This window comes from Triticum aestivum, chromosome 4D (genome assembly GCF_018294505.1).
Source record: "Triticum aestivum cultivar Chinese Spring chromosome 4D, IWGSC CS RefSeq v2.1, whole genome shotgun sequence".
Lineage (NCBI taxonomy): Eukaryota > Viridiplantae > Streptophyta > Magnoliopsida > Poales > Poaceae > Triticum > Triticum aestivum.
Window position 1 is genome coordinate 408,583,978 of NC_057805.1, and position 23,089 is coordinate 408,607,066.

The following is a 23,089-nucleotide window of genomic DNA, read 5'->3' on the forward strand; positions in this document are numbered from 1 at the left end:
GATTGTTAAGTGTGAGTGTGTGTTTTACCCATCCAGGCGGAAGTTATGTGCACAAAAGAGGAGAACGATTCGATGTGGCGTTAGGATTGAGGGTAATTAAACGTATGGAGACATAGAGACCTTGAACGTGCATGTGTGAGAGGTATACATGTATACATGGGATGTGTGTGTGTGTGCACGCGCGCATGATCGAGATAAAAGAAAGAAGACATAAGTCATAAGATCAACGACATGGGAGAGACGGATCGGTATGACAATATGCATGCATGTGAGAATGCAAGGAAGAAGGCCCGACAATTGAGCATGTGTTTTTGTCTTTAAGAGATAGTGGCGTGGGCTGGAGCATGCATCTATGGCGAGCAGAGGGAGTGAGGCGCAACGATTGTGCAAAAGAGACCAACCTATAAATGCATATGTATGGAAAGACATATATAGTGTGGGTGATAGGAAGCAAGACTCCGTGCGAGAAAGAAATGTTGACGGAGAAACTACAGATAGATACAGAGATGGAGATGCTAGCTAGAGGGACATCCGCTAGTTTGGGTGTTGGAGATGACCGTCGGGTGGTTCAATGGGTGAAGTTATATATGTGTGTGAGAGGGCACTTGATTGACTGCATGTAGAGAGAAACATATGTAGTGTGCGTGATAGGAATCAAGAGTGAGGGCAAGAAAGAAGGTTGATGGAGAAACAGATAAATAGAAAGATAAAGATGCTAGCTAGTGTGCGTTAGAGATAGGAGTCGAGTGGATCAGAAGGCTGGGTTATGTGTGTGGGTGTGAGAGAGATAGAGAGAGGGTGCATGTGAGTCACATACAAACAGATATCAGAGAGAAATGAGATACAGAGAGACGGAGTTTTGTGTATGCGAGAGAGAAAGATATTTCACAACGAGAGTGATAGCTAGAAAGACATACGAGGGAACGCAAGATATCTCTAGGGAGAGAGGGTGTGTGTGAGCGACATACAAGAGAACAATGGAGAAATATGAGACCCTAGGAGACAGAGTTTGTGTTTGTGTGTGAGAAAGAGATATTGAAGAGGAAGAGTCGTAGGTTCTCATATCTATGGAGCGAAAGACATCTCTGTATGAGGGGTGTGCGAGTGGCACACATGGGAATAGTAGAGAGAAATGAGAACCCGGGAGACAAAGTTTTGTGTTTGTGTGAGAGAAAGAGATTCCACATGGAGAATCATAGTTAGAGACACATAGCAGGGAGCGAGATATACTTAGAGAGAGATAGAGTGATGAAGGTCGAGGGAGAGAGTACCGTCAGTGTGTTACGAAGATAAAAGATCATTGTCGACATACAGGTAGCACGAGAGATACCTGAGAGACGATGAACGCGTATAGGTCCAGAGAGATAGTCCTATATAAGAATGAGTGATAGCTATATGAGACGAATATCTGGATTAAAGGGGATTCAAATATTTAAACTGGAGATCACGACATCGATAGTATCATAACGCAAATTGGTGTATCAAACATGCATATTCATTTGAATTTGGGCACACGTGTAATGTTATATAGTTTATCAATATTGGTGATCCATAGATTCTTCAATTACAAACAATGCATGGTTTATATGCAATTAATGTCTAAACGGGATTACACTATATGTTGCGTGTGTGAAACACATTATACATGTTTGAGAAGTAAAAAAAACCCGCATGAAACACACATTAATTGGAGACAGTTAGCGAGGAATGCATACATTGGATTTCAACATAAAGTGGTTTCAAATATTTGAAAATCCAAATTGATGGATACAACCTTATGAATCTGAGATCATGCCATTTGTAAACCATATTTATGTATAAATGGTGTTGTGCTTTTGAAAGTATATATTAAAAAATGATGTATATAGAATGTAATTCCAGTTGAAAATGGATCCCGCCTGAAAAAAATAGAATACAAACGGGATTCGAATTGAGTTGGCACGGTAAACATGCACTCTGCAAAATTTGAACGAAGCAGGGAAAGTCGCAGTAACCGCCCGAAACCAAAATCTGCGAGATGGAAATCACTTCTGCCTACCCCTGCCACGCAAAGCCTATCTGCTGGATTTCTATAGGTTTCGATAGGGGTAGGTTTGTAATTTCACCCAAACGTGACGTAACCGCCTCTCACCCGGATTCATACACGGTGGGCGCCAAAACACAGTGTGTCCTCGGCCGAAATCGACTCCCTCCCCGATTCATACACGGTGGGCGCCAAAAACAAACTCGTCGGAAAATATTCGGTGTATGCGAGATTACCGTCCTATCCCCAACAGACTAATGTTGCTGTGATGTAGTAGAAATTTGAAACGGGGGCTAAGTTTGGAAATTTCCTCGCATTTGAGACAAGCGCGCCCTGAATACATGGTTGCCCCCTTCCTCTCTACCTCCCTTTTCCCCATTCGTACTCCGTGGGCGCCAAAACACCCTCTCCACCCCACCCTCCTCCGTCCGCCGCCGTCCGCCACCCCATCCACCGCCGTCCTCCTCCACCATGCCGGAGCTGATACCCCGACGCCACCGTCCATTACAAGAGATCGACCTCTCTCATCCACGGCTTCGGACCGGGATCCTTGCATCCCGCCCTCTCGCTTCATCCCCGCCGTCGTCCACCTTGTCAGCGCCGCTCCTACGACCGTTTCGTCCACCGCGCCCTGCCGCCACCGTCTACCCTCCTAGATCTGCTTCCACGCCACCGACAGCCATCGCTACCGCAGCACCGTCAAATTCTCAGCAGATGCGTACATGGCGCCGCACCAGAGGCGGTACTCTTTCGTATCTGCTCAACTTATTTATCGCAGCAAGAAAATAGATCGCCACTGCTTTACTCTGATTTCTTGTCTTGGTTGCGAAGTTGCCTTTGTCCGGTTTGCACCTTCAGATCCGCCATGGCACGCTCAAAACTATACTCCCAATGCTTATGGTTTTCCCCTCTTATATTCCACACTAGTTAAATCACAGTAGACTAAATTTCAAAATTGGGTCAGTCAATTTTTCAGAGCTCGCCGAAGTTCGCCGGTGCGATCAAAGGGGCTTGGGTGGTTGTGGGGCCTCGCCGAACGAATAAAACTCGACGCGGGTGGGGGTTGGGGCAGGGGTGGGGTGGGGGTGGCGGAGGAACACAGGCGGTGGGGGCCGGTGGTTCGGCCGGCGGCCCGTGCGGTGTTCTGTATGGGAAGAATCAGAGACGAGGAAGAAGAAGGGTTAGGAGACGTAGGATCTTCATCCAACCGCCTGAAATGGTCGAGAGACAGCTGGGAGTTGCATTCTTAATGCGCTCTGGTTCATCATGTGTGGGCAATGCGCAACCAACATTTTATTATCCAAAATCTGCTTGCTCTTCTTTACCATGTTCCTCTTCCGTTCTTCTTTAATATGTACTCTCTCCGTTCCTAAATACAAGTCTTTGTATAGATTCCACCATGGACTACATATGGAGCAAAATGAGTGAATCTACACTCTAAAATGTATCTGGATACATCTGTATGTGATCCATAGTGGAAATCTCTACCAAGACTTATATTTTGGAATGGAGGGAGTATGATAGTAGTACAGTATGTTCCTTGTACTGAAGATGAGCAGGGACATTTGCAGTGTAGAGGTCTATACGGTCGGTTGTGATGGACACTTTGAGCCTCTTTGATTCGTAGGATTTTGTAAACATAGGAATAGGATTTGTAGTAGCCTACCCACTTGAATCCTATAAGAATAGCAAGGAAATGCGGGGAGCTGTGTCGCCTTTGAGTGTTACACTGATATTAACAGTACCACACCTTCACTTGAAGAGAGCTGGTATCCGGAGCCTTTCTAGCCGTACTGGCAATACTAGCACATATATTCCAGCAAGTTCCACTTTGCTGATTTTACTCTGATGGTTAAAGTTTTCCCGTTATATCTACACTATGATCTGTGTAGCTGCTTTGTGTCGCTCTAGCAGCAGTCCACTCTTGAAGCTAAACACTGCAATGACTTACAAAATTGGCACCAAGGCATTGAGTGCCATTCTGGATGCAATGAGACTCATACGCTCCCCACCTGTTGATTCTTGTTCAGAATATGATCCTAATGACTATTCTAACCTCAAGGAGTCAAAGGCAGATGGCCTGTCATGTTCACCCATCAAGGTGCATGTTCTAATTTGGCAATGTTTTATTGATTGCGGGTATCTTGCATATGTTGTCTTGCATTTCTTCTACTTTGTTGCACCGCCATCTGCTTAGTTTACTCATCATATATGTCGAGATGCCATGCCCATCCATTATCAATACATATTCCATCTGTTATCATACCACGTTTTTTCACTCAAATGTTGTTCTTGTGCATCAGACATCAAAAAGGAAGAGGGTGATTGCCGAACCTGAAGGAGCACCAGCAAAGTCCTTGAAAAATGTGGTGGTGCCGGAGAAATCAGACAGCACCCCACTTATATTGGCTGTACAACCAGTGACACAAAACGTAGGACCGACTCCAGGAGACTGTACCCATACTTCACTGGCCACACCACTAGCCCCACCACATAGGACCTGTACTCCAGCAAAAGGTATACCGATTTCATTTGCCATAGCACCAGCTGTACCACAGAAAAATCCCACTCTAGCAAAAAGTACAGCAAGTCCACCGACCGAAGACCTATCCCAACTGCAGAGACGGCCAATTCCTGCAGATTGGAACCCCGTTCCATTTATTCCCAGTTTAAAAGACAATGCTTTCAATGTTGTTAGGGACTACGTGCATATATTCCCATCATGGGAAGATTATTGTGAAGACAAACACCATTTTCACATCTTCCTGTCCAACTTACGTGTAAGTGCTATTATTCATGGTTATTATTTTCCTGTTTTCTGCTGATTGAACACATCAATGATTTACATTACATTGTTGTAACTAGGCGAGGGTCAATCTAGATAGTCATGACGAGCAAAGCTTGCTTGTACTTTTCAATGAAGCATTGTAGCAGTATCGGTGTTACTTGAGGAAATCACACTTTGATGGCAAGTCTATAAACGAATTTCCGGTGAAGTCTCCTGTGCTAAATTTAGAAGACATTGAATGGAAAAACCTTGTTACGCACTGGTCTCGTTCCCAGGATGAGGTACTGTCTATGAAATCACATGACAATTTGAACTTCTACTTTTCCGCATGTACCTTACGGATCCTTTTTGCAGGAAATCTGCTCGAAGAAGAATTCCGGTTTGACAAGAATGACAGGATATCGCAAATATGCTGCCCGCTGCTTTGCTCTTGTTAGTACCTGTTGTCATGTATCACTGTACTTGCATACATACCTGGTTCATTATGTGACAGCAGTATGCATGATAGCTTGCTTATTAGTTGTTCGCTCCAAATTATCTGATCTGTATGAATGGTTACATTAGTGTAGAATATATCCAATGCCAATGTTTTTTTAGCTCTGCATTGTTCTTGTAAGTACATGCTGTCTTTATCAGTGTACTTATAATGACAGGTAGTTGTTCATGTACCATCACTTTGCAGCTTATTTTCCTTTGCCCTCCATTTTCTACACATCAGATCTATATTTACTCTTACCATAAGGTTGGTACTGAAGAAGTTTAGCTGTGCATTGCTCTTGGCTGTACCTTTTGCCTGTATCGCTGCACTTACATTTATAGCTACTTGGTTATGGAGCATCACTCTTCATCTTATCTTAAATATTGTCCATTTTTTCCTATATTATCACATCTATATTTACTCTTAACAAAATGTAGAATAAAGGCAATGCTTTTGAAGAAGATTATGTGGTAAATTTCTTGAATTGCCCCCCATCAGCATGGACAAGGCCTTTATAGAGCCTGTCTTCACCAATAATGTAAGTTTGTCCATCTCAAGCCTTTAAACTTTGTTGTATATATTTGGTTAGGCATGACTGCAACAGCTGTTTATTTTTGGTGTTTGCATCAAATTGCTTGTTTAAAGTTTATTATGTAGTTCAAAAACAAAAGTTTGTCCTTTCTCAATTTAAGTTTTCAGTTGTACAACCAAGTTCCTTCTTCATACCATGTAAATTAAACTATATAGAGCAAGTGATCTTCTTTTGCACTACATGTATGCTTCTGTTCTTCATCCGTAATCCAGTGGTGTGGTGAACCTACCCACTACAGCACAGTGTCATATTCTGCAATGTCATATCATTCTACTATTATTTAAATCGTCTCTTTATTTGCCAATCTGAAATGGTATAAATTGACAGCACACTAACCATTGATACTTATGAGTTCTTGATCTATAATCCAGTGGTGTCGTGAAGCTGCCAACTCCTTCACAATGTCATTTCCTGCCATGTCTTGACCTGAACAATACCATATTGTGTTAATGCAATTTTAAACTGTGTCACTTTATTCGTCAGTAAGAAATGTGATGAATTGTCAGCACTGATACTTTTATGTGCAAAACCTGTCATCTGTCTGCTTGTTTATCTTTCAGAGTGAGGAAGATATAAGTGTTGAACAAGCGCAGTCTCATCATCTTGCTCAGCTGCTTGCGCTGCAGCTCTCCAGTAGGGCTAACCTTTCTTGAACTCTATTAAAGTGCTGTCGGTTTTGTATATTATTTTGTCGGCGTGTTTATTTGCACTGGTGGCGATCTTTGATGCCCAGTGTATGTAATCTGCTGTCTGCTTGTGCTTTATTATCATAGTGGCGAACTTTGATGCCAAGTGGATGTAATATGCCGTAATTTCTTTATTGTATAGTCTAGGTTTTTTCTTATTCACGATGCTGCAGTTATTTTACTGTATATATCCTGTCTTCGTAGTAAACCGGCCAAACCGTAAAATTACGGTACATAATCGGGCCGTCATGCAATCACGATGTAGGTTGGGCCTGAAACGTGCCGAACAGCTCACGGGCCGGCAGCAGCCCGAAATGAACCCCAGCCCATGATTGTGCGAATCAAATCACGGGCTTTTAATAGGCCAAAATTGTCTCGGTCCTTGTTTGGCCCAATCAGATATCGGCTGCGAGCAGGTCGGATGCAAACCGGGCCGTAGTTAGGCCCAACTATATGACGGGCTTTTAACAGGCCGAAATTAATATAGGGCCGAAATGTTAAACGGGCCTTTAACAGGCCAAAACTAATATCAGGCTGAATTACTAAGTGGGCCTTTAGCAAGTGGGCCCAAAAGCATAGTGTCCAGTTAACGGGCCAAATCTGATATGGGCCATAATTGAGCCCAAAGCCTCTTAAAGGGCCAGACCTGATCTGGGCCATAATTTGGCCCAGAAGGTGGTAGGCTTTTAATGGGCCGGATCTCATATGAGCCACTATTAGGCCCGGAGCGTGGCAGGCCATTAATGGACCGGATCAAATATGGGCCGGCATTTGGCCCAAAACATGGCAGCCAGTTAATGAGCTGGCCTACTAGGGTCCTCAAAATCTTGTGGGCCTACAGCTGGGCCGACCCATTAATGTCGGTGAAATCTCGTGGGCCTTTAGCTGGGCCGGCCCATTATGATCCGCAAGAATCTTGTGGGCCTTTACCTGGGCCGGCCCATTATGGCACACAAAAATCTTGTGGGCCTTTACCTGGGCCGGCCCATTATGGCCCGCAAAATCTTGTGCGCCTTTAGCCGGGCCAGCCCATTATGGTCCGCAAAATCTCATGGGCCTTTAGCTGGGCCGGCCCACTATGGTCCGCAAAATCTTGTGGGCCTTCAGTTGGGCCGGCCCATTTAAACTTGATGGGCCGGTCCACGTGTCAACATATCATAGGCGCGTCTCGCCCATTGGATGAGTGACACCTGTGCCAACGCGGACCTGACACGTGTCTCCTCCAGCCAATGATGATTTTACACGTGGAAAATCCCCATTGGCCGGGGCTGTTAACGGGTTATCGGATCCAAAACCCGACCCAATAGCTTAAGGGCGTTCCGTTACGGTGGATGCCACGTGTCGGTCACCCTTGACGAAAGCACTTCTGTGACGCGCGATTTATCGTCATGGAAGTGGACACTTCCGTGATGATAATTTCGGTAATGTCATGGAACACTTCTACGATAGCACAGGTATGACTATCTTGATTCTGTCATAAATTTGTCATGGATGTACACGCATGACAAAAAACGCGACCTACTGTGACAAACACCTATCATCACGGAAGTGTATTTTTTTGTAATGGGGGAGTTGATACGTCTCCGTCGTATCTACTTTTCCAAACACTTTTGCCCTTGTTTTGGACTCTAACTTCCATGATTTGAATGGAACTAACCCGGACTGACGCTGTTTTCAGCAGAATTGCCATGGTGTTATTTATGTGTAGAAACAAAAGTTCTCAGAATGACCTGAAACTCCACGGAACTTATTTTTGGAAAATAATAAAAATACTGGAAGAAGAATCCACGTCAGGGGGGCCTCCGCCTGTCCACGAGGGTGGGGGGCGCGCCTGCCCCCCTGGGCGCGCCCCCTGCCTTGTGGGCCCCATGTTGCTCCACCGACCTCAACTCCAACTCCATATATTCACTTTTGGGGAGAAAAAAATCAGAGAGAAGGATTAATCACGTTTTACGATACGGAGCCGCCGCCAAGCCCTAAAACCTCTCGGGAGGGCTGATCTGGAGTCCGTTCGGGGCTCCGGAGAGGGGAATCCGTCGCTGTCGTCATCCTCAACCATCCTCCATCACCAATTTCATGATGCTCACCGCCGTGCGTGAGTAATTCCATCGTAGGCTTGCTGGACGGTGATGGGTTGGATGAGATTTATCATGTAATCGAGTTAGTTTTGTTAGGGTTTGATCCCTAGTATCCACTATGTTCTGAGATTGATGTTGCTATGACTTTGCTATGCTTAATGCTTGTCACTAGGGCCCGAGTGCCATGATTTCAGATCTGAACCTATTATGTTTTCATGAATATATGTGAGTTCTTGATCCTATCTTGCAAGTCTATAGTCACCTACTATGTGTTATGATCCAGCAACCCCGAAGTGACAATAATCGGGACCACTCCCGGTGATGACCATAGTTTGAGGAGTTCATGTATTCACTATGTGTTAATGCTTTGGTCTGGTACTCTATTAAAAGGAGGCCTTAATATCCCTTAGTTTCCATTAGGACCCCGCTGCCACGGGAGGGTAGGACAAAAGATGTCATGCAAGTTCTTTTCCATAAGCACGTATGACTATATTCGGAATACATGCCTACATTACATTGATGAATTGGAGCTAGTTCTGTGTCACCCTATGTTATGACTGTTACATGATGAACCGCATCCGACATAATTTTCCATCACCGATCCAATGCCTACGAGCTTTTCACATATTGTTCTTCGCTTATTAACTTTTCCGTTGCTAGTGTTACAATCACTACAAAACCCAACAATATTACTTTTGCTACCGTTACCGTTACTTCCATATTACTTTGCCACTAAATACTTTGCTGCAGATACTAAGTTATCCAACTGTGGTTGAATTGACAACTCAACTGCTAATACTTGAGAATATTCTTTGGCTCCCCTTGTGTCGAATCAATAAATTTGGGTTGAATACTCTACCCTCGAAAACTGTTGCGATCCCCTATACTTGTGGGTTATCACGGTTCTGTCCGTTGCTTCCTCCATTACCATTCCCATTCTTGGAGCCACTATGGTTGTCCGAACTTCCTCCAGTGTGATTGTGACCTCCATGGTTATGTTGAAGGGGTCCTCCCGAGTTCGGGGTGAAATGGGGTCTCTGCTGAGCTCCAGAATTATACTTCCCTTGTCCATACTTCCTCTTGCGGTTGTCAATCTGCTGCTGCTTCCCTTCAATCATGAGAGCTCTATCTACCAACTCCTAGTAGTTATTGAAATTTGCCACCATCAACTGCATGCTCAACTCATCATTCAGACCTTCCCGAAACTTCTCCTGCTTAGCTGCATCTGTAGCGACGTCATCTGGGGCATAATGTGCTAGTTTACTAAAATCATCCACATACTGGCCAACCGTGTGTCCTCCTTGGCGTAAGTTGCGGAACTCGCGCTTCTTCATGGACATGGCTCCTGTTGCTACATGGGCAGTGCAAAAAGCCTTCTGGAACTGGTCCCATGTAACAGTGTCGATGGGGTAACTGGCTGTGAAATTCTCCCACCATGATGCTGCGGGTCCATCAAGCTGATGTGCGGCAAAACGCACTCTCTCCGCATTTGTGCATCCAGAAGTGGTCAACTGTCACGACCGGTTTTTCAATAAAATAATTATTGAGAAACCAATCCCTGTTACGGACCAGCGAGGAAGAATTCCTTCTCACTGATAGACAATACATTGGTCATAGAAGATAAAGTACCAGGAGTACTAAATATAATACAAAGTTGAGCAGAGACTGCCCAACAATTTATTACATACCCGCCGATAAAACAACACGGTGGATCGGGTGGCAAACTACTAACTCACGATAAAAACGGTGGTGTAAATATCATCGCAAAGCGAGTGACATGATTCCAGAATACTACAACTCTTCGAGCGTCGGAGTGAGGCTCGAGAATACTTATTGCGGGTGGCGGAAGCGTAAACGATACAAGTGACCAATATCCGGGATCGCGCAGGACTGACTGGGACTCCTCTAGGCGTCGGACGCGCTATCAAACTCTTCATCCAAGAGATCGCCTTCGTCAACATCTGGCCAAATCCACAAGCCAGGTGAGTACTATGAAAGTACTCGCAAGACAGTTCGGACATAAGGTATAACAAATGCAAACATGAAGCACATGAATAAGTTAACCAGTGCGATCAGACACCGAGATAATAAATACTGGGTGCCAAGCGAGGGTCTGAATGACGCCTCGAGCGGAAACTGCAGAATAGTAATACTGGTGCCAAACGAGTGTCTGAAAGACTCCTCGAGAGGAAAATGCGGAATAATAATATAGGTGCCAAACGAGTGTCTGAAAGACTCCTCGAGAGGAAAATGCGGAATAAAAATACAGGTGCCAAACGAGTGTCTGAAAGACTCCTCGAGCGGAAAATGCAGAATGATAATGCCACAGTCGGGCGTCGGGGCGACACCACATAAAGGGCTTATAACAGAAAGTAAAGACAGTGCATGCCGCAGTCGGACGTCTGAGCGACATCACATAAAGGGCTTATATCGAAAGTGAGAAACGAGTACACGCCACAGTCGGACGTCTGCGCGACGTCACATAAAGGGCTTATATCACAACTCATTAATACAATAGCTCGGAGACATAAATTATCACAAGCATGAGACACAAAATAAAGTTAGTCCATCAACTGGAATAACAATAAATCTGAGATTTTACCGCTTGAGCTTGTTCACCGGGGGCAAGATTTTCACACGGATAGATTTGGATGTAAAGTCTACATTACTGATCATGGATACGGTGATTTGGGAAGAATTGACTCTGCAGAGTTTGTACTTAACCACAGCCAATGGATTTCAGTAGTCACGGGGACTAGTTCCGTCTACGGTGTTCTGGAAGGAACACGTCTAACCAGTACACACCCAATTTAACCATCCGAAGCCAGGGATCACGCTCGGCAACATTCAAGAAAAACCTTGAGTCGGGGAGGCTACAACCTCGCGTAGCATGGGATCAAATTTCTATACGCGCGCAATAAGGGGGTGCCCCCCCTCTCGGTCCCAACCGGAAACACCCATGCCCCCTGACCGAATGACTGGCTTTAATCCTGGGCCAAGGTACCATCATCCCGGCCTCTCTGTTTGGTGTGTACACGGAAAGAGGTTACCAACTTACTAAACCGTATCCTGGCAATGAGACATGTGGTAGCACGGAAAGGGGAAGGGACGATAACACGGCTCCAACCATGTTAACGTCGGAAAAGTCGGATGACACAAGGCTGGCATGCTACAACAGTACCACCTTGCTGCCCTTCATGTCACCACATGATTAGGCCACCTCTCATCAGAGGTCATCGCAACTTTGGAACATGCGGGAAAAGATCGATAACGTGGCTCCAACCATGTTAACGTCGAAGAAAGTCGGATGACGCAAGGCTGGCATGCTACAACAGTACCACCTTGCTGCCCTTCATGTCACTACATGATTAGGCCACCTCTCATCAGAGGTCATCGCAACTTCGGAACAATCGGGTCGTTGCCTTACAAGCAACGAGGTACTTATCGACACTCACATGCCACGCACAAACTTTCACATGAACATGCAAAACATCTGCCATATCAAATGTTCAAACATGCTTGCCTGGTTCGGAGAAGTCGGAGCCTAGCTCGGCGAAGTTCGCGGCTCCGTCCCCTCTCCCGGAACCTACGGCAATCACGAAACGGGTACTAACGTGAAAACCAACACACACACAGAAAATTTTCCAAATATTTTCCAAATAAATCCCATAAAAAACTAGACAAAATTTGGAGATTGACAGAAAAAGAATCACTCAAAAATACCTTTTCATTAAAAATTTATAAAGGTTTCTGTCCAGGGACCTTTCTGTAATGAAACAGAAAAGTTCCAGGGTTTTAACTGAGAAAACAGAAAACGCTTCGGCTGGGAATGCGCAAGCGCAAGGAGAAAACGTATTTTGCCCGAAGGCGCCAACAGAAAACGGTTCAGGGAAATAAAACAGAGGCTGACACGCGGGGCCCGCATGTCAGGTTTGAAAGCTCGCCGGCGCCCGAAGACGGCGATGGACGCCGGCGTCGAACCACGGCGAGTTAGGAGAAACGGAGGGTACCAAGAGCTTCAGTGTCTTCTTCCGCGTCGGTGGGTGGTGGACTCGTCCAACGGGGAGCACCACGTCGACGGCGACACTATCTCCGGCGGACGGCGGTTCGGGTGAGGTTGGGGAACTCCGGTGGAGGGCTGCAAAGTACGAATTGAGGCGCGGGTCAGAACGGGTGATGCAAGGAGAAGCTACTGGCAAGAGAATGGGGGCGGAGGAGCACACACGGGGGCGAATCAAGCTGGATCCCGTGGCGGGTCGCGGCGGCCGGAGTCGAGGAAGGAGACCTCCTCGGGGCTCTTCCAGTGGCTAGGCGTGCTCTAGAGGAAGTGCAGGGCTGGTGGGTGCTCGAGTTGAAGCTCGGGACCTCTATTTATAGGCAGATCGACGGGGTGGCCGTGAACAGAGAATCTCCGGCGAGCGATTACGGTGGAGCAGTGGGTTGGCAGGGGGTTTGAGCGGTCGAGCAGCATCAGTGGATGTTACTGGACTCGATTTGCAGCTGAACGGGGTTGGTCTTGGCGTAATGGCGTCGGTCCACGGTGAGGTGACCGCACGGGCTCAACGGCGGCAGAGAGCGTGCTCCGCGCCCTGGGGTTCACGACGAGAGCGGCAGCGCATTCGGGGGAGTGGACGGCCACGCGGCGGGCTCCGGTGGTTTGGGCGGCGCTGGGTGGAGTCGGCGGCGCCGTGTCTCCCGCTGGCGTCCGCAAAGCCGCCGCCGACGTCGGTCATGGGGCGGCGCACCTTCTGCTGCTCGTCGCCGACGCCCGCAAGATGCCAGGCACTCGTGCGGTGCAGGAACGAGAGGGCGAGGACGAGGAGCAAGGCGATGCGAGGGTACTGGCGAGATCGACGCCCGTTTCTGAAGAAAACGACAGCAGCCACTTGACTAAACTCTGAACTTACTGAATCTTGACAGTGACCAAGCATTGCAGGTGTTCGACAGTAGGTTTTGGTAAAGAGATAAATTTTTCTGGAGTTGTAACTTGGTGAGATGATCACTCAAAGCACCCAGGGGCTGCATGAATTTACTTGGAATTTTTGGAGAAAGTTTTGAATGAATTTCACCAAATTTGGCAAATCTGGTCCAAACTTGCAGCTGATGTAGTTTGAAATTTTTGAACTGGAGACCAGTGGATCCTCATGGTTCTAGGTTGAGGGTTCAAAGGACTAGCAGGGGAAAGAAGTTTGGTGGTAAAAGTCAAAACAGAAAAAGGAGTTCCTTTGAAAATCTCCAAGTGCTATAAGAGAAGACATAAATTTATTTGAATAGAATTTGAATGGAAAATAAATACATGGGGAGGTTCAACTTGCTGGATTTGATGTAAATCATGATCCAGAGGTGAGGGAGTGTTTAGGAGAGAGGATTTGCACTTATGCCATGGCAAGAAGGAATAGTTGAGAGTGGCAAAGTACTTTCCAAAAGCCATAGTGCAAATTCAAGAAAAGGTTTTCAAAAGTTATTCTCTCAAATGAAAAACATTTTGTCTTGAGCCCAAATGAAGAGCAAGAACTCCCAAGACCAAAGGAAGATCTTGGGTGGATCCAAACAAAACTTTTGCCATAAAGAAAAAAAATATTTGAGAGTGAGAGTTCTCTTGAAGAAAATTTTTAAATCACTCCCTTCAAGTCAAATAAAAAAATCTTTTTTGAAAAATTCAATAGAAACTTGGGTGTCACAACACCTACCCCCTTAGGAAAAATCTTATCCTCGAGATTTCTGCTGATCCTCAAATAGATATGGATACTCTGCTCGGAGGAAATCTTCCCTTTCCCATGTGGCTTCATCCTCAGTGTGGTTGCTCCACTGGACCTTGAAATTTTTTGTCGTTTTCTGACGGGTCCTCCGTTCAGACTCTTCTAAAATCTTTACTGGCCTTTCTCTGTAGGTGAGATCTGGTTGCATATCAATGTCCTCATGAGGTACACGTTTCTCCGGGTTACTCACACATTTCCTCAACTGCGAGACGTGGAATACGTCATGGACGTCTGACAGCTCCTTGGGGAGGTCTAGTTGGTAGGCTACTGTGCCTCTTCGTGCCTTTACACAAAATGGTCCAATAAATCTTGGCGCCAGTTTCCCCTTTATTTTGAACCGTTGCAGACCCCTCATAGGAGATACTCGAAGGTATACGGAATCACTAGGTTCAAAGCTGACCTCACGATGCTTCTGATCATAGTAGCTCTTTTGTCGGCTCTGTGCTATCTTGAGTCTGTCCCTGATTTGTTTAACTCGGCCTCCTTAAGCATATCTGGGCCGAAGATACGGCTGTCACCTGTTTCTGACCAATTCAATGGGGTACGACACCTCCGTCCGTACAATGCTTCAAAGGGTGCCATTTGCAAGCTGGTTTGGTAACTGTTGTTGTACGCAAATTCGGCATACGGCAAACTCTCTTCCCAACTGGATCCATAGGTGAGCACACAGGCTCTTAGCATATCCTCTAGGATTTGGTTTACACACTCTGTTTGTCCATCTGTCTGAGGGTGGTATGCTGTACTGAAAGCCAGTTGCGTGCCCAGAGCTTGTTGTAGGTGTTCCCAAAATTTGGAGACGAATTGGGTGCCTCGGTCAGATATTATAGTCTTTGGGACTCCGTGCAAGCAAACTATACGGGAGAGATAGAGTTTTGCCAGTCTTTGCATGGAGTAGGTAGTCTTCACGGGAATGAAGTGTGCAACCTTGGTTAGTCAGTCTGTGATGACCCATATGGCGTCATTTCCGCGTTGCGATCGGGGTAGTCCGACAATGAAGTCCATTCCGATTTCATCCCATTTCCACTCCGGTATCCTGTTAGGCTGGAGTAGCCCTGCTGGCTTTTGGTGCTCGGCCTTGATGCGCTGACATGAATCGCAACAAGCAATGAATGTGGCTATATCTCTTTTCATACCGTGCCACCAAAATCTTTCCTGGATGTCCTTGTACATTTTGGTTCCTCCAGGATGTATCGCGTATGGAGCGGTGTGGCTCTCCGTCAAGATCTGTTGCTTGAGTTCCTCAATGTTAGGTACGCAAAGTCTGTCCCGGTACCATAATGTTCCTTCACTGTCCGTGACGAATTCTGAAGTCTTACTACGGTTCATTTTCTTCTTTATGCCTTCGATGCTGGGATGTCCCTGTTGGGCCTTCTTAATTCGTTCCATCAAGGTGGGTTGTATCTCCAGGTTTGATACGGTGCCCTCGGAGACTAACATTATGTTGAGCCTAGCGAACTCTCGCTGAAACTCAGGCCTCAAGTTTTGCTGACCGTCACTGTCCGGGCTGGGGTTTCGACTAAGGGCATCGGATATTTGTTTTTGATGGTGACCATATTGAGGGCTCGATAGTCTATGCACAGCCTTAAAGTCCCATCCTTTTTTTTTGGCGAACAACACAGGCGAACCCCAAGGTGAGGAGCTGGCTCGAATAAATCCCTTGTCCAATAATTCTTTTATCTGCTTCTTTAGCTCCACCAATTCTGAGGGTGCCATTCTGTATGGCTTCTTATAAATGGGAGCGGTGCCAGGTGCTAGTTCGATGCTGAATTCGATCTCTCGGTCTGGTGGCATGCCTGGTAGTTCTTCCGGGAACACATCAGGGAACTCGCATACCACTGGCACTTTTCTTAATTCTGTGATGTCCATCTTGTTCAGTTTTGGTTTCTGTGATCGTGGCCTTTCTTGAGCGGAGACTCTTATTGTCTTGCCGTGATGGTGAGTGAGAATCACTGTCCGATTAAAACAGTCGATGAATCCTTTGTTGGTGGTTAACCAGTCCAGTCCTAAAATGACATCCAGTCCTTTACTTTCCAACACGATGAGATTCGCGTGGAATGGTAGTCCTTCGAATTCAATGACCACTCCTTGGCAGTAACCCTGAGCAATTTGCTTATTTCCGGGGGACTTGATGATCATAGAATTTTCCAAGGGGAGTATCGGAAAACCATGTTGCGAAACAAAACTCTTCGAAACGAACGAATGGGAAGCTCCAGAATCAAACAAAACCGTGGCAGGTACTGTGTTGACAGGGAACGTACCGAGCACGATGTCTGGGGCATTCTGCGCTTCTTCCCTGGTCACATGGTTCAAGTGACCCTTCCTGTGGTTGTTGCTGGGATTGAAGTTGTTGCGCTTGGGGGCTGGATTGTTCCCACCATTGTTTGGCTTGGGTGCCGTGTCTCTTGGTTTCGGGCACTGTTTAGCATAATGCCCTTGCTGACCACAAGCATAGCAGGTGACCCCTGGACGGTATGTGAACTCCTTGTCTCTGGCATGAAATTGTCCGACGGGTCTTGGCTCAGTAGTCGTGGATCTCCTCGTGTCTGTCCTTGGGACCTCAGTCTTGCCTCGGTTGCTGCGGGCAAGAGTCGTCTTGTCCCTCTTCCGCTTGCGGATATCTTCCAGACTACGGCGCTCATTCTCCAGGGTGATGGCCTTGTCCACCAGCGTCTTAAAATCCGGAAAGGTGTGTACAATCAGTTGGCATCTTAATGCTGGTGCCAGGCCGTCCAAGAATTTTTCCATCTTCTTGTTTTCTGTCATGTGCTCGTCGTAGGCATAGTAAGACAGTTGGGTAAACTGGCCGTTGTATTCTGTGACGGACATGCCTCTTTGCTTCAGGTCATCAAACTCTCTTTTCTTGATCTTTAGGATGCTCCTGGGGATGTGTGCCCCACGGAATCCTTCCTTGAATTCTTCCCAGGTGATGTTGTGTTCCCTGGGATGCATGTGTAGGAAGTTTTCCCACCATGCTGCGGCTGCTCCAGTAAGGTAGTGTGGTGCATAAAGCACCTTCTCATGATCTGAGCATTGAGCGATAATCAGTTTCCTTTCAATCTCGCGAAGCCAATCATCGGCTTCTAGTGGCCTGTCGGTGTGAGCAAAAGTTGAGGGGCGAGTCTTCTGTAACTCAGATAACTTGGAATGTGGTTGATAGGGTTCACGGTGGTTTCCCATATTGATGACATGGTTCATCATCTCCTGGTGCTGTTGCTGGCTTTGCTCGAAGAGACGACATACTTGAGATAGTGCCGCTTCGCTGTCCTATTGGCTGGACTGACCCTGAGTGAAATTGTTGCTGGTCTGTGTTCCGTAAACCTCTTCTGGCTGATTGGGCATAGAGCGAGTCCAAGGGCGAGACATTTTTCCAGTCTGGGGTATCATTTGCAAAACCCATGAGAAAAACCATGTAGCGCAGGAAAACCCTTGCAAAGGCAATAATCAAAAAGGCTTCAAGGTTTTCAAAGAAACACAAATAATTTTCACGGAGAAGAAATGCTTAACACAAATCTTACATGCGAAAGCAAACACAAGATACAGCACTCAGGTTGTGCGTACACAATCCTGACATGTTATTAAAAGCTAGCGTACTACTCCGGAAGGCAGCAAACACACCAACGCAAACTAGCGTACAGATAAGAACAACACATCATACAAGCAGGCATAACACGCGGCTACTCGGTGCTCTTAGTCGGAGATGGTGAAGATCTCCTTCCCCTTGCCGAGGGCAAGGCTCAGCGGTCCAGGAGAATCAACCTCCTCCTCTCTAGCTGGCTCCTGGCGTGCGACGCTGCGCTGCGGTGATGGTGCGGGGGCGACTGGTGGTGGAGCGCGTGCGGCAAGCGGTGCGGCTCTGACTGGAGTAGGAGCGATGACTCGGTCGAACTCCTCAGTGGTAGGCAGACGGCGAGCAGTGGCCCAAACGGCCGGTGCATACGAGGCTGAAGATGAGACGAATGTCAGAGGCGGCGCCGTGTGGAGAAGCTCCTTCCTGCTGGCAGGACCGCCCCGGACTAAGTCCATGCGGGCAGCCACAAGATCATCTACGAGGTTGTCGAAAGACTCCTCCAGAGCCTTGAGATACTCCACAACCATCTCGATGGCTTCATCTCGCTCTCCCCGATGGCAGGCGAACGCATAGTGGCTGGTGTAAGGCACATGGCATGGGAGGTAGCGGTAGCGACGAGTCTTCATCGTAGGAAGGATGTCCTGAAGGCGAGCTATCGCCTCACAGGCAGCCATCTGCATGGCATGCCTCTCCGTAGGCATGGCCCTTCCCGTAAAACGGAAATGGCGAGCAGCAGATTGTCCTCCCCTGAATTGCACCACAGCCTGGTGCATAGACACGTCGTCACTGAGCTTGTGCTGATAGAGGGTGAACTCCGGGCGAGCTGCTGGCCCGATCGCGAGCTTGGTGATGGAGACGAGGAGCTTGACAAACCCCTCGGGCACGTTGGTGAACACTCGATTCTCACAGCCGCTGCCAGCCATCTACAAAAGTAGGCAAAAATTCTGAGTAGTCATGTCATAAATTTTATGATGACCAACAGAAAGTACCTACAATTGCAAAATGCTGAAGAAGCACTAAAGACGCTAATAACCGATTAGCGATCGCACCTAGTGGCTTCCTACAGTCAGCCTGGCTCTGATACCAAGCTTGTCACGACCGGTTTTTCAATAAAATAATTATTGAGAAACCAATCCCTGTTACGGACCAGCGAGGAAGAATTCCTTCTCACTGATAGACAATACATTGGTCACAGAAGAAAAAGTACCAGGAGTACTAAATGAAATACAAAGTTGAGCAGAGACTGCCCAACAATTTATTACATACCCGCCGATAAAACAACGCGGCGGATCGGGTGGCAAACTACTAACTCACGATAAAAACGGTGGTGGAAATATCATCGCGAAGCGAGTGACATGATTCCAGAATACTACAACTCTTCGAGCGTCGGAGTGAGGCTCGAGAATACTTATTGCAGGTGGCGGAAGCGTAAACGATACAAGTGACCAATATCCGGGATCGCGCAGGACTGACTGGGACTCCTCTAGGCGTCGGACGCGCTATCAAACTCTTCATCCAAGAGATCGCCTTCGTCAACATCTGGCCAAATCCACAAGCCAGGTGAGTACTATGAAAGTACTCGCAAGACAGTTCGGACATAAGGTATAACAAATGCAAACATGAAGCACATGAATAAGTTAACCAGTGCGATCAGACACCGAGATAATAAATACTGGGTGCCAAGCGAGGGTCTGAATGACGCCTCGAGCGGAAACTGCAGAATAGTAATACTGGTGCCAAACGAGTGTCTGAAAGACTCCTCGAGAGGAAAATGCGGAATAATAATACAGGTGCCAAACGAGTGTCTGAAAGACTCCTCGAGAGGAAAATGCGGAATAAAAATACAGGTGCCAAACGAGTGTCTGAAAGACTCCTCGAGCGGAAAATGCAGAATGATAATGCCACAGTCGGGCGTCGGGGCGACACCACATAAAGGGCTTATAACAGAAAGTAAAGACAGTGCATGCCGCAGTCGGACGTCTGAGCGACATCCCATAAAGGGCTTATATCGAAAGTGAGAAACGAGTACACGCCACAGTCGGACGTCTGCGCGACGTCACATAAAGGGCTTATATCACAACTCATTAATACAATAGCTCGGAGACATAAATTATCACAAGCATGAGACACAAAATAAAGTTAGTCCATCAACTGGAATAACAATAAATCTGAGATTTTACCGCTTGAGCTTGTTCACCGGGGGCAAGATTTTCACACGGATAGATTTGGATGTAAAGTCTACATTACTGATCATGGATACGATGATTTGGGAAGAATTGACTTTGCAGAGTTTGTACTTAACCACAGCCAACGGATTTCAGTAGTCACGGGGACTAGTTCCGTCTACGACGTTCTGGAAGGAACACGTCTAACCAGTACACACCCAATTTAACCATCCGAAGCCAGGGATCACCCTCGGCAACATTCAAGAAAAACCTTGAGTCGGGGAGGCTACAACCTCGCGTAGCATGGGATCAAATTTCTATACGCGCGCTATAAGGGGGTGCCCCCCCTCTCGGTCCCAACCGGAAACACCCATGCCCCCTGACCGAATGACTGGCTTTAATCCTGGGCCAAGGTACCATAATCCCGGCCTCTCTGTTTGGTGTGTACACGGAAAGAGGTTACCAACTTACTAAACCGTATCCTGGCAATGAGACATGTGGTAGCACGGAAAGGGGAAGGGACGATAACACGGCTCCAACCATGTTAACGTCGGAAAAGTCGGATGACACAAGGCTGGCATGCTACAACAGTACCACCTTGCTGCCCTTCATGTCACCACATGATTAGGCCACCTCTCATCAGAGGTCATCGCAACTTTGGAACATGCGGGAAAAGATTGATAACGTGGCTCCAACCACGTTAACGTCGAAGAAAGTCGGATGACGCAAGGCTGGCATGCTACAACAGTACCACCTTGATGCCCTTCATGTCACTACATGATTAGGCCACCTCTCATCAGAGGTCATCGCAACTTCGGAACAACCGGGTCGTTGCCTTACAAGCAACAAGGTACTTATCGACACTCACATGCCACGCACAAACTTTCACATGAACATGCAAAACATCTGCCATATCAAATGTTCAAACATGCTTGCCTGGTTCGGAGAAGTCGGAGTCTAGCTCGGCGAAGTTCGCGGCTCCGTCCCCTCTCCCGGAACCTACGGCAATCACGAAACGGGTACTAACATGAAAACCAACACACACACATAAACTTTGCCAAATATTTTCCAAATAAATCCCATAAAAAACTAGACAAAATTTGGAGATTGACAGAAAAAGAATCACTCAAAAATACCTTTTCATTAAAAAGTTATAAAGGTTTCTGTCCAGGGACCTTTCTGTAATGAAACAGAAAAGTTCCAGGGTTTTAACTGAGAAAACAGAAAACGCTTCGGCTGGGAATGCGCAAGCGCAAGGAGAAAACGTATTTTGCCCGAAGGCGCCAACAGAAAACGGTTCGGGGAAATAAAACAGAGGCTGACACGCGGGGCCCATATGTCAGGTTTGAAAGCTCGCCGGCGCCCGAAGACGGCGATGGACGCCGGCGTCGAACCACGGCGAGTTAGGAGAAACGGAGGGTACCAAGAGCTTCAGTGTCTTCTTCCGCGTCGGTGGGTGGTGGACTGGTCCAACGGGGAGCACCACGTCGACGGCGACACTATCTCCGGCGGACGGCGGTTCGGGTGAGGTTGGGGAACTCCGGTGGAGGGCTGCAAAGTACGAATTGAGGCGCGGGTCAGAACGGGTGATGCAAGGAGAAGCTACTGGCAAGAGAATGGGGGCGGAGGAGCACACACGGGGGCGAATCAGGCTGGATCCCGTGGCGGGTCGCGGCGGCCGGAGTCGAGGAAGGAGACCTCCTCGGGGCTCTTCCAGTGGCTAGGCGTGCTCTAGAGGAAGTGCAGGGCTGGTGGGTGCTCGAGTTGAAGCTCGGGACCTCTATTTATAGGCAGATCGACGGGGTGGCCGTGAACGAAGAATCTCCGGCGAGCGATTACGGTGGAGCAGTGGGTTGGCAGGGGGTTTGAGCGGTCGAGCAGCATCAGTGGATGTTACTGGACTCGATTTGCAGCTGAACGGGGTTGGTCTTGGCGTAATGGCGTCGGTCCACGGTGAGGTGACCGCACGGGCTCAACAGCGGCAGAGAGCGCGATCCGCACCCTGGGGTTCACGACGAGAGCGGCAGCGCATTCGGGGGAGTGAACGGCCACGCGGCGGGCTCCGGTGGTTTGGGCGGCGCTGGGTGGAGTCGGCGGTGCCGTGTCTCCCGCTGGCGTCCGCAAAGCCGCCGCCGGCGTCGGTCACGGGGCGGCGCACCTTCTGCTGCTCGTCGCCGACGCCCGCAAGATGCCAGGCACTCATGTGGTGCAGGAACGAGAGGGCGAGGACGATGAGCAAGGCGACGCGAGGGTACTGGCGAGATCGACGCCCATTTCTGAAGAAAACGACAGCAGCCACTTGACTGAACTTTGAACTTACTGAATCTTGACAGTGACCAAGCATTGCAGGTGTTCGACAATAGGTTTTGGTAAAGAGATAAATTTTTCTGGAGCTGTAACTTGGTGAGATGATCACTCAAAGCACCCAGGGGCTGCATGAATTTACTTGGAATTTTTGGAGAAAGTTTTGAATGAATTTCACCAAATTTGGCAAATCTGGTCCAAACTTGCAGCTGATGTAGTTTGAAATTTTTGAACTGGAGACCAGTGGATCCTCATGGTTCTAGGTTGAGGGTTCAAAGGACTAGGAGGGGAAAGAAGTTTGGTGGTAAAAGTCAAAACAGAAAAAGGAGTTCCTTTGAAAATCTCCAAGTGCTATAAGAGAAGACAGAAATTTATTTGAATAGAATTTGAATGGAAAATAAATACATGGGGAGGTTCAACTTGCTGGATTTGATGTAAATCATGATCCAGAGGTGAGGGAGTGTTTAGGAGAGAGGATTTGCACTTATGCCATGGCAAGAAGGAATAGTTGAAAGTGGCAAAGTACTTTCCAAAAGCCATAGTGCAAATTCAAGAAAAGGTTTTCAAAAGTTATTCTCTCAAATGAAAAACATTTTGTCTTGAGCCCAAATGAAGAGCAAGAACTCCCAAGACCAAAGGAAGATCTTG